This window comes from Pseudorasbora parva, chromosome 11, assembly GCF_024679245.1.
Source record: "Pseudorasbora parva isolate DD20220531a chromosome 11, ASM2467924v1, whole genome shotgun sequence".
Lineage (NCBI taxonomy): Eukaryota > Metazoa > Chordata > Actinopteri > Cypriniformes > Gobionidae > Pseudorasbora > Pseudorasbora parva.
This window is the reverse complement of record NC_090182.1, coordinates 18,954,992-18,968,899: the sequence shown is the minus strand read 5'-3', so window position 1 is coordinate 18,968,899 and position 13,908 is coordinate 18,954,992.

Here is a 13,908-nt window from a genome sequence, read left to right as displayed (position 1 = left end):
TATATATATATATATATATATGTGTGTGTGTGTGTGTGTGTGTGTGTGTGTGTGTATATATATATAGGGAGAGAGAAAGAAAGAGTGTGTATGTATATCTGCATGTTTAAAATGTTTTTTTTTTAATGTTTTTAAGTGTTAATTTAATACATATCAACAAAGAAACCAAATATTTAACCGAAATGATGTCACATTAAACAAATGGTTGTGACTGGTGCTGCAAAGGTGACAGGACGTATGGGCGAAGAGGACATGTCTCCAACAGCCAGCTATAACCAAAGCCATGCACCCTCTTCAGCAACCTGCAAACTGCAGAAGTGGCCCACACTAAAGAATCATGTGTACTTCTATCACCCACTCATTAGGCCATCACCCATCACCTCCATACATTTCCAACAGCATAATAATGCAGTGTAGCTAACAACTGAATTTAAAGCATTGTTTCTTCTTATTGCCCTCTGAAGATGTGAAGCCTAATGTTGAAGGGCCAGACTGGAGAGGGTCTGATGTTGGAGGCCTGGCCTTTGAAGGCAAAGGCCTGGTTGATGCACATGAATCCATATCTCCAAGGATTCTTCCATTGCAACAGGCCCCAGGATGGCCAAAACTGTGTCTACCTCTGTAGGGACAGGAAGAACTGAACTGATACCCCATCAGTCTTGTTTGCTTTCCTCTTACGTGCCACAGCCCTCTGTTTTGTCACACTTGCAAAGTCCTTCCACTTATTCCTAACTTTGTCTGGGCTTTGTCCATATCCATAGCTAGCATCGTTTATTTTTTAAGTGATTTCTGGCCAGATTTAATTTTTTTCAGCATTTGTAATGCTTTTTTTCAGCTTTGAAAATAGCTGGACTTTACTATATTCCACAACCTTCTTGAAAAGAACTGCATTTTAAAGCATTGAAAATTGGGGTTTTCGTGTCATTTTCATTAACACGTCAGAATGGCAAGAAGACAAAAATGGGAAAGATTGAGCAAAATAAGCAATCCACAACTGTACATCACAGTTTTTCAAAACCCATTTTTTCAATTGTGGTTAAGTAGCCTATCAATATTACATAAGAAATAGTATTTATCTGAAATTGTGAAATTATTGACATTGGGATCAGAAAAGAGCACATTTTTAACTCTGTGTGTGTATAATGTATTGCAGAACAAACAAATCATTAAATATTACAAGACTCCTACGTAACGTCATTTCAAAAGCTTAATTCGAGTCAAAGAAAAGATAAAATAAAACCAAATTACTGTAGGTGGCGGTATGTGCTCATGTCTCCAGTCAGCCATTAGATCGAAGAAGAAGAAAAACGACGGCTCATACCAACGTAGTTTGAACTATGGATCTGCGACACAGGTACCATGGTTTCGGGAAACAGTCGTGACTAGGTCGTTCATTTTCACAAAGATGCATCTTACTATGGTGGTTAATCTGCGAGCTACGTCGTTGTACGGGAAACGCACCCCAGAGCAGTAATAGTGGGCGGTCCATGGAGACTGAGACTTGACTGGACCAGATGAGAAAGGACGAACGCAGGCTTTTTTCACACCTAAGCTAAGACTTGTTGTGGTTTTGCAATGCACACCTGAAGATGCTCAGACTCAGCTAATTAATTAATTATTCAAGTCTCCCTTTAGTCTCTCCCGCCATCACTTCCTCTCAGGACCCGTCTGACCCTGACCCATAAGGTGCTCTGGGCCCGAGACTAGCAGTAAACCTAATTAGCGGTGATATTATCCAGAGTTTGGTCATTACACCCACTCAACAACTCTCCCTCTTGGGTCTGCATGATGTATGGAGCAGGGTATTCAGAGCCTACACCCGACAAAAGGCCAGCATCCAACACAGAACACACTAAAGTGTATTCGGAGAGGCTGCAAGCAGGAATTCAAAAACAACGTTATATGAATTTGAGAAAGATCTGTCACTCTTTTCATCTTAAAATTGACACAAACTCTCTATAAGACTTATAAGACATAAAAGTACATGAGTCCATTAGAGATTGCTGAGATCGTTGCCTGTTTTGATGTTCTTTGTGCAATCTGCAGCCCATAAGCACAACTCAATATCTTAAACGCAATACCCAGGGCCCTGTAATATATTACATGTGTAATCCCATAAGTGTGCAAACCTGTGTGTACCGAAGTGCATCTCTCTCTATATAAATATATACACGTTGCATACAACACTCAAGGACTTATTCATTGATTCATAACTTACAAAACCACATGAATCAGGCCACAGCATAATAGTGGCACCATAGAGTGCAAAAAAAGGTATAGTTTTCTTTGAAATAGTTGCATTTTACACTTTAAGTGCAAAAGGATGAGGGTCTTTTCAAAGGTAACTCTGAGCAATAAAACACTATAACGCCTTACATGTCTCTCGAGGCTTCTCCAGCTCTCGGCTTGCCTTTACTTTAGCTCCATTCTAATAAATTAAGGAATCATCGGGGTTACAGGAGGCAGATCGCTCTGCGCACAGGATTTGATTACGCTGTTATTTCCCCCTGCCGTTATTGCTTGGCGTTCACCCGAGGATGAAGTGTTGGATTTGGCGCCGATAAAGGCAGAGAGGTCCACGGTCGAGGAGGCTGGTACGACAAGAGGTGAGCAGTTCACCGTTAATAAAAGAGAAAAGGCAGAATCTCCGTGGCAATGGAAAAAATGAGTGAACTTTGGCTAACAGAGAAAATCAATCAAACACCACCCCTAGCTGATTGTCTGATAGCATGTGTCTTTAGACAAGATAATGGACACAGTGCTCGTGCAGATGGAGCAATTTTTTGTATTGCTTATCTGCTTAAATGGACAATAATCAAAATAAACACCAAGGCTAGTACAAGATTTGTAGGCTACTGAGCAATGCCCATATTTCACAATTTTTAGATTTTTTGTTTTGTTTTCCTATACTAGAAAATATTATTTCCATTAGAAATGGAGTTGTGTGAATGAATGAATGAATGAATGAATGAATGAATGAATGAATGAATGAATGAATGAATGAATGAATGAATGAATGAATGAATGAAACAGACAAAATGGTTTAATGAATTATACACCTAATGTTACTGCATTGCAATTATTCTTAAACAAAGAAACTTTTATGTAATGTATTTATACATGTCACTGCAAAGTCAATTGGCTTCCATCCATCCATCCATCCATCCATCCATCCATCCATCCATCCATCCATCCATCCTACAAACAATATTTTGTTTGTTTATAACACAAAATCTACCAACCAACAAAATAAATAAATAAATAAATAAACAAACAAATAAATAAATAAATAAATAAATAAATAAATAAATAAATAAATAAATAAATAAATAAATAAATAAATAAATAAATAAATAAATATTAGCACTAAAATGTTTGGAAAGAAAGAAAGAAAGAAAGAAAGAAAGAAAGAAAGAAAGAAAGAAAGAAAGAAAGAAAGAAAGAAAGAAAGAAAGAAAGAAAGAAAGAAAGAAAGAACAAATATGAATTTAACTTACCTTGAAAATAATGATGCATTCCAACCCGTTCTCACTCCCAAGGCATCAAAATCCGAAGCATGGTCAAGTGCCTTCCGTGGGGATTTTCTTCATGCAAATCAATCGTTTGACCTCAGAAAGCTTGGATTATTTAACTTTTTTGAATAACTTGTGGATGCAGTCGTATGTTATATCCTGTGTTTTATATAATGTTCACACAAATGGGTAGGTTTAGGGATGGGGTGGGGTTGGGTTAAATGTTAAACATGTCTAAATAGTGCAAATAAAATAAAGGTAAATACAATTATGCTTGCTGATTTAATTTAGAATCACACTCCAACATGTCATAACTGCTAAATTATAAACCAATAAATAATTTCAATAAATAAATCAAAAAATTAATTTCACCATGACGATAATATTTCCATACCCAGTGCTTCTGTGTATGACGGCAAAGGTTTCTCATTGAAATCAATGCAGCACCCAGCGTGTCGAAAAATAGAGCCAACGGGTACCTTTAGCATCTTCATTGTGACGCGGAAGGCACTTGACCATGCTTCGGATTTTGACGCCTTGGGAGTGAGAATGGTTTGTGCATTCAGCATATTTTTCATGTACACTTCACAAATTCATACCTAAATACACACACACACACACACCCAACCACACACACACACACACACACACACACACACACACACACACACACACACACACACACACACACACACACACACACACACACACACACACACGCTATTCCAACTTCAACTCATAAGAAATTAATGAGAGCAAAGAGACGAGAACTAAGGAGCCAGGGTAGATTTACAGAATGTCGGTAAAATGGGGGGAAATTCTCTTCAGCCTCGCTTTAAACAAAACCATTACAGTTAACCTTGACCCCACTGCCCCATCTCTGAGATCTGCCCGTCCGTCCAAGCACAGATGATTGACAGCTGTTCACAGTCAGACAAGTAGAAGACAAGCTTGCAGGCTCGTGCTGTGCTCAAGGATACGTAGCATACAATGACAAAGACTTTGAAAATATATTTCAAATTATATGTTTCCAGGTTTGATGCTCAGCAAAACTTGTACACCCAGACAAAGAGTCTTTCTCTCACTCACAAAAAAAACAACAACATTTGAAATAGAATTATTTATGGTCTGCCGCACTAAGTAAAAATCAATCCTCTATTTTAGAAATAGGATACGCAGATGAATTAAAGCTTAATGAGGTTTTCCGGGCAAAGCCTGAGATGCTCTATATGGGTCCAAACACATATACAATGTAAATCAAAACTATGCTGCATAAATCTCTCCTGTTCCTCCCCATCAATAAGGCATTAAGACACTTCTCCTAAATAATATTTATTTATCATGTTCAGGCTGTTGTATAAAAATGAGAATCACACTTTAATAATGCACCACAAAACAAGAACAAGAGAAAAACAAATAGACTTCTTGTTGTCGTTTGTGTTGCGAAAGGAACACTTACTTGCTAATGGAAAGATTTAGAACATACCGTACTGTACAAGCTGTGATTTAAGAAGGTATTCATTTATTTATTTTTTTTAATTTCTGGTTTATTAGTATGTTTTTTGTCTGATTAGTCTGGTTTTTTACTGTAGGAAAAGGATAGGGAAAAGCATATTAAACGTAATAACCTTCTTGCTCTGATTCTCTGCTATTGATCAGCCAGCCTCCAGCTCATACACTTGCCCATAAACAAATCACTGTTGTGTCATAAAGGATTATGGATTTTTACATTTGTTTATTTAAGTCAGTGACAATGATTATAATAAATGTCAGACTCCAAGATAATCTATTTTTAATTAGGAGGACATTGAAAATGTTTGGGAGGCATATATTGTTTTCTATGAACTTTAAGTTGTCATTAAATTATACAGCAAATGAGACCAGTTTAGTGGTTCAGCCTAGGTTCAGTCCTTTATCTTTGCTGCAGAGCAAATAAATACATTTGTGTGTGAGTGGGAGAGACAGAACGAGATGGACAGACACGAGAGCTGTGCGGATAAGCAATGGTTTCCAAGGAATTCAATAGCATTTTGCTTTTAGTGTTGCCTTCTCAACGCATTTATTCCCAATGAAACGTGCGGTGAAAACCTATTTTAATAAATTGTATTATTATTATTATTATTATTATTATTATTATTATTATTATTATCATCATCATCATCATCATCATCATCATCATCATCATCATCATCATCATCATCAGCATTATTATTATTATTATTATTATTATTGACCCACTTTTTATATTAGGTGGCATTAACTACAATGTACTAACATTTAAATTAATAATTTATAGCAATATACTTGCTGTGCACATGATTTTACTTACATTTTAAAAATGATTTTCATGTAATAACATATGTAATTAATTTCTGTAATTAACTACACTGTTGACATTTCCCTTCCACCTAACCCTACCTTTAAACTTTAAACTTACCCATAACACCACACTGTCCCAAACTTTACCCATATCCCACCTCAATATCAGAAAATGTGTTTTGCAACACAATATGAACACAGTAAGTACATTGTACTTTTTTTTTTTATATGTAAGTACATAGTAGTTAAGCCCACCTAATATAAAGGGGGACCATAATTATTTTTATTATGAAATAATAGGCATATTCATTTTTTCTCACACATTTGTCCAATGATAATTTGTTTCTAAAATGTCTTGAACTATAAGTATAAAATTAATTTAACACATTATGTATTGGCTATTGGAATATCTGAATATTTTATATATCTGATCACTATAGCTTGGAGGAATCCATCACATGTTTCTCTTCAAAGGTTGTGATTTATCTGCCTGTCCAAGGCTGTCCATACGTTTCTGATGGGAAGGAGAAAGGGTGGTATGTGTATTTCTGCATCATGAATGCTCTTCCCAGCTCTCAGATATTGTTAAGAAATACTGAATGTGTCTTTTTAATGTAAATATAACAGCTTTACAAGAACTGTGTCTCTAAACATGTAATTCAAACATACATTAAAACACAGTGAATACATTCACTCTCTCAGTTCTGAATGAGGAGAGATGAAAACATAGCAATTCATGCATTAAGGTGTGCTAAACATATTCTATATGTTAAAGACCTTAATTCAAATCATACTTTTGTCCGCTTGTCTGACTGCCTGTTTGAAAAATGTTCCAACTTATTCTAGCATTGAAAAATAATAACTTGTTCCTTTGGTTCTTGGGTCTAATTAATGTCTCTGTTTGCGTGTCTACAGTACATATGCTTAGCACTCAAGTATGAAATTATAAAATTTATGATCAGCATCAAAGGTGGTTTACTTTTTCTTCTCTATTTTTATCAGATTGGTAATGCCACAAACAGCAACACCATAAACCGAATAACACGCACACACACACGTTTTTGTGACATGTGGGGACATTCAGTAGGCGTAATGGTTTTTATACTGTACAGAGCATATTTTCTAGCACCTTACATTGCCCCTACCCCTAAACCTACCCATCACAGGAAACATTCTAAAAAAAAAAAAAAAAAAAAAAAAAAAACTCATCCTGTATGATTTAGAAGCATTTTGAAAAGTGGGGACATGGCCAATGTCCTCATATTTCACCCTCTCCTTGTAATACCTATGTCATACCCATGTCATTATATGTGTATATGCAGTAGCGTACCATGGGGTTTCAGTCAGGGCCTTCACTAACAATCAACACGCCCCACGCCATAACAACACACACACACACGCACAAGTTTGTTTTTGTGACATATGGGGACATTCCATAGGTGCAATGGTTTTTATATACAAACCGTATTTTCTATCCCCCTACACTGCCACTGCCCCTAAACCTACCCATCACAGGAAACATTCTGCATTTTTACTTTCTAAAAAACCCTCATCCTGTATGATTTATAAGCATTTTGAAAAGTGGGGACATGGCCAATGTCCTCACATTTCACCCTCTCCTTGTAATACCTGTGTCATAATATACACATTTGTGTACACACACACACAAAATACAATAATGCACTGTACGCAATACTACTACGAACTTTGCTTTCATAGTGTTTGTTGGGAAGGGGGCAAGCAAAAAGTACAAGCAAGACAAAAAGGCAATTTGACTATTTATTGATGATACTGCACTCATGCACCGTTTAGGCAAATGGTGAAAATAATCAAAATCAGCTGGCACAAATACTCTTATACAAACAAAAATACAGACCAACAGAACATCCAAAGAAACAGAAAAAATACCGCTTATTAGCTAACATTACCGGCTTGACATCAGGATCAATCATTCAAACGCAGCCTGTCATCCGCGGCGGCCATCGTTTATTTCACACAGAATTCTCACAACCCGCGAAAAGTTCAGACGGCTGATGACATCAGCAGGGGGTGGCACACCGACACATCGCTGGGCCTCTGGGCCGTTCTATCACAACACATCAATTTTTGATTGGCTAATGACGCACGTCAGTCAAAGCTATGGTCCAATGGAAAATAAAATCGACAGCCCACCACTGTGTATATGTATCCACCCCCCCCCCCCCCGCAAGCAGGTCAGTTTATAGGCCTATATCCCTTTAAATAGTTAAAGCCAAAGGTCCTTAATGCCATCATCTTTTAGGAAGTGACATCATTTTGGAAGGAAAACAACTCAAAACATCAGTATGTATTAGCCAAGGGGGTAATCTACCACTCGGAAAGCGTTCCACCCATAGGGGCGGCCATTGCTAACCAAGCCATCACCTGCTGTTAGCATCCCATTGACTCCCATTCATTTTTGAGTCACTTTGACAGTGAATAACTTTACATCTGAGACGTTTAAAGACTCCATTTGTCCATTTGTTTATTTATAAAGAAACACAACAATGCATAAAAGGCTTCATTACCTTGTATCTTACACTATCGCCCCGTAGAAGCTGTTTTTGTAAAAATAGGCTAACGATTGCGTCATAACCAATGCGACTCCTTCTCACAGTTGAGAAATTACCGTATAGACAGGAGGAGACGCTCAGAAACAATCTTTTACTGTCTATGAGACAGTCGGGGGGATGTGGAAACATAGTCCGATAAAGTCAAGGGAGAAGAATGGGGAGAAGCCGATAGTGAGCCAAAAGCAACGGGAGAAAATATTTAAACAATGTGATTCAGATTTCACTTTCCACAACTACTAGAAGACCTACAACTGTCAGACAGGTTGCTTACGTCACATCTACGTCGTCAAGCTCAGTCTGAGCCTGCGCAGTTCGCTCAGCCATCAGGAAGTGAGTGCCTCTGATTGGCCTCATTGAAGTCAATGGGATAGCTCTGTCCATTTATTTTACTGTCTATGGTATTAGCAATGATTTTTATTACGTCTGTGATATTAGTTTGTATTTTGTGCTATTAGTTGGTTTCACTCATTTTGTTGTATAAAATACAGAAATTATCATGACAATATCAAACGTTGACATGTTATTGTACAATAATTGTCAGTACCTCTTCTTTTACTTACATGTTCTTTGTGTTGACAATATGGTAAATCTTGATTAAAACATTTATAGATATCTGATGTATCTTTTTAAATACTTTTGAGAGAAAAAAAGTATTTATTTGTATTTAGTATTTAGTATTTTTGGTGAGAAAAAAAAGAGTTTAAAATGTTAAAATGTAGCCTTGTTCCTAAGAGTAATGTGAACTATATAGAAATATGTCCATTTATACTGCTATGTCAATAGACTTATTGGATATTTGGAGACTGGATAAGTTGTGTGGATCTGTTTGGCCTGTTGTGGAGAGATGTTAATTGATAGCACATGATGAAAGGAACTGAACTGATATCCCATTGATTTAGAAGCAATCACCCAGAGATGCCCGTCTTTGTATACTTGTGTGTGTGTGTGCAAATGCACAATCCATCCTTGTGAGAGAGCAACAAGGCACACTGATGATGGCCAATTTCCTTGGGACTCCGCATGGATGATAACATCGAAGCTCTTTCAAATGTAAATGCATCTGACAACGCACACATGCGCACAAAGAAAATCGTCCGCACACATCCGCAGGTGAGTAGGGACAGTAAGTGGTGGCTTTAGCAGATGCCGGTAGTCAGATTACTGCTGTTCAATTGTGAGCTTGAACAAAGAGAGCACCAATCGAACATCCCATATGGAGCATAACTACGCAGAATGATCACAGACAGAGGGAAAAAAATCTGAGCAAGCTGAATGTGGCACTCAAGCAAACAAGCAGCCCCAGCAAGGCAATAATCTCAACACGTACAAAGCAGTCCTTGGCATCGCTTAAATCTTTTAAACAATTATGCAAGCAAATTGTTGTTGGTCTGAGGTTTATGTTTTGTTGCCTGGGAGACCTAATGAAGGTTTGGTTGCTTCATTTAATTCACATATAGACATTTGTCTCAGATAAGACATGTTTTGACATGTAGTTAATGTATGGAGTTAATGGATGTAGATATCGCTAAGATAATTTGAGTTTTAAAAATGTTCAATTTTTTTTTTTTTTTTTTTGCATGCAACCTTGATTAGACTGTCAGTCCAAATCAGAATTGTATGCAAATCTGATTGCAATAATGATCATAATCAACACGTGTAAAAAACAGAAAATATAATGAAATATCCTTTTCATATTTCAAGCTACAGTCACATCTGGTTTTCGTATCTAGCATTTCTGGAAATCAGTTTCAGTCTGACCGCTCTGATCAGATTTTGTCCCTTTCTCACACCAAGTAAAATTATTATTATTATTATTATTATTATTATTATTATTATTATTATTATTATTATTATTATTATTATTATTATTATTATTATTATTATTATTATTTTGTAGAAACAAGGTTGTGTTGTTGCGAAGTGCGAGTTGAGTTGAAAATTACAATATATACTGCATGGAATAAAGCAGCAAATTCCAGCATCTTACGTTTCTGCTTCTACCTCATAAAAAAAGTAATAATCCAGTGCAAAGGCAACATTATTGTTAGACAATGTCTGTATTGCAAACTATGTTGCTGTTGTTATTTGGCATAGGCATACATACCAAATTACTGTCATAACTGTTGCCATAGAATCCAATAAAGTTATTCCATAATATGAAAGAGTGCTATGGAGTACTTTAGATCAGATTCCAATCGGATACACAAATAATCGGATTTGTAGCCTGACAAGCCAGACCCAACATATTGATGTGGGTCTGGCTTGTCAGGCTACAAATCCGATTATTTGTGTATCCGATTGGAATCTGATCTAAAGTACTCCATAGCACTCTTTCATATTATGGAATAACTTTCGCCGTATCCTATCGGCAAAACTCAGAACACCTATTCCTTTCTTAAGTGTGACTTCAGAGCCGTTCTTTGTTCTTTTCTCAAAGAAAAGCTTAAGAACAAGTCGCGGCCAAAGCCATTTTGAAAGACCGCTCTTCGCCAGCTTTTTTGTTTACAAGCAGCATGCAGACCCGTCACTCATTACGTTAAGCCCGCCCACTGACTTTATACACAATGTGATTGGCCTGACCAGAGTTTGGTTTTTCCAGCTCACAATCCAACGGAGAGTTGCTAGACTACACTCGCGGCAAATAAGATTTGGGCTGACAGTGGGAATGTATGGTATAGTCTTTGAGACACTGTTAAAATCTGCCCTGATAGTCTAGAATGCAAAAGTGCAAAGTCTTGAATAACTGTTTGGCGTTAATGAGCTAAGGTTTAATTGAAGGAATTTGTAATTACATTTTACTTGAGTATAACATGTAACTGAGTAAGAGTGAAAGCACTATTTCCAAGGCAAAAATGACTTCTGATATTGTAATTTATGCTTATTCTTTATGGCTTCTGTGTTCGTTTTAGCTTTCAAATTACCATGTACATGAGTTGGAGGTCATCATGACCTAAAATGTTCATCTTTTTATCCATTTTTCTTTGCATACAGACTCAACGGTGGACTTGTTATGCAACACAATGAGCAGTGTATAAATGTAATTCATATACCACTCTATACTACAATATATTTTGTTATTGAGATGAAAGCACACAGCACATATTTACTGAAAACTAAACAAAATAAACAAACTAAACAAAATAAATACACAACAAAACTTCAGCACTTCAGTACGTCGCTATATACAATAGATAGCTTAAAGGGGTCATGGTACATGCACTTTTACAAGCTGACTGTATGGGAATGTATGTTGGCAGTGCCTGTACACAGCCAACCTATAATGATAAAAATCCATCAAGTGTTATTTTTATTTTTTTTAAATCTCCTTATATGTTTTCTTCTGTCTCAAATTGAGCTGTTCGAGCGTGTGACGTCACACAATCAGACGCCCCTCCCACGACTGTTGACTGACAGCAGCGTTTCACCTCAGACCCGCCCTGAGCGAGCTCAAGCTGTCGTCGTCATAGTCCGCCATCGTTGATACGCTGGAGCAGAATAGCATCTAAGCGATTGTAGTGTTCTGTTGTTGGGTGTAATAATCAACACAGCAGTCATTCTGATGTTCCTGATGTTCTGCTGAAGACGCAGTGGCTGAGTTTTGTTTTCGTCATTTTTATGTTTGTGCGAACCGTGAAGCATTTCTCACCAGACCGCTTTATAACCAAGGGTCAGTGACTTATAAAGCAGGTTTTGCTAAGAAGCTGCTCCTGGATAAATGATTCAGATCTGTACCAGCTCTTCGTGTTCCTGTTGCCCCTCCAGAAGTGAGTGTAGTTTGAAACGCTTCACGATGAATCCGGCTAAAGTGGGTAAGTTAAACTACAGCATGCTTTCTATGTATGACGTTCTCAATATAATTCGTAATCCCATGTTTATAATGAACAATGCGTTATAGTTATTGTGTTATTACAAACTGTGTGCGCTGGTTTTAAAATTAACAGTTATCACAATGGATAGATAATGCATCACTGACAAACCGACATTAACAGAAAAAATAAAATAAATAAATTATTGGCATTAGGTGTAACATCAATCTGTCAATGAACTACTTCTGTAAACACATAGCATTTGTATCTCACTACGCTAACGTTACCTTGCCACTTCATAAATATAGATTAAAGTGACATTACATTAACCAACCATTCAGAAACGTCCTGTTTAGACTTAATCGTCGAATTTCGTTGGGGCTGTCATCTTGTCCCCGGTCTGACTCCGGTTCAAATTGATAAAGTTGCACAGATGTGTCCTCAGAGACTCCCGAAGCCATTATTTCGCCTCTACTGTTGTCAAGGGCAACGACTCCACGTGCCGGCCCACAGAACAGAGGTGTGGTGTCATTTATCATATAAAGCTGTACTGAAATGGTTTGGTGAAAACAGAGCTCTTTTTTAGCAGGTAAAATTAGTGTTTTCTTACAATGCTAATGATAATTTTTAATTAAAGTAAATTACAAAGTCTTCATTTAGACACTAAAGCATCATATTAACTTGTACAAAAATGGCATTTTATGACCCCTTTAAAATCAGACAACTTTTCTGTATTAAACATGAAACACTTCAACCGTTCAACTGAACAGCTAAATGAACCAGGAAAGATTTAGGGTGCTTTCACACCTGCCTCATTTAGTTCGGTTGAATCGTACTAGAGTTCGATTCCCTCTTTGGTGCGGTTCGTTTGGTCAGGTCTGAAAGCAGCAATCGCACTCCGATGAGCACCAAAAAGCAGACCAAACAAGCGTACCGAGACCTCCTTGAAGAAGTGGTCTCGGTACAATTTCTGGATTTCTGGATCTCTGGAGCGGTTTGTTTGTGGTGAGAACGTGATCCGACCTCGAACAGAACCAACTGCAAAAGTACTGATCATTTTTGGACTGAACCAGCTGCCGTAGTTAGCTGCGCTGACATTGTGTGCATGATATTATTACCTGATAGATCGTTGGCAATATTTTCGGGAAGATGAGCATGTCAAGAGTTAATAATTAATGCACGCCTCCTTTTGAAGTGACGTGAGATGCGCGCTCGCCGTCTGCAGTGCATTGTTTTCATGTCGCATCCACGCTTCATTATAGAAATGTTTTGTTTGCATACTGTGGTAAATACACACCGTGTAGTAGATTATGGCCAGGGACAAAACTAGCCCGCAAAGTCGTCTCTCCATCCATAGTGTTATTATAGTTTGCTGGCTTTGCCTCTTCTGTTGGAATTTTCCCACACGTAAATTCTGACCAATCGAAAAGCAATTTAGGAAATACGCCATGGCCAATGAGTGATGTGGATGTTGTCACGTGCCTGCATTTTGGTTCGTTTCAACTGGTTCGGACCAAAGCAATCAGTGTGGTGTGAAAAGGAACCAAGAAATCTGAAAAATGCAACAATGTATAATTGTTTGCCCTTGGTTCAGACCAAATGAACCAAACTAGAGATGTGAAAGCACCCTTATATGTGAAAGGTCTGCCTCCACACAGACCTACCTATTGTTGCCATGGA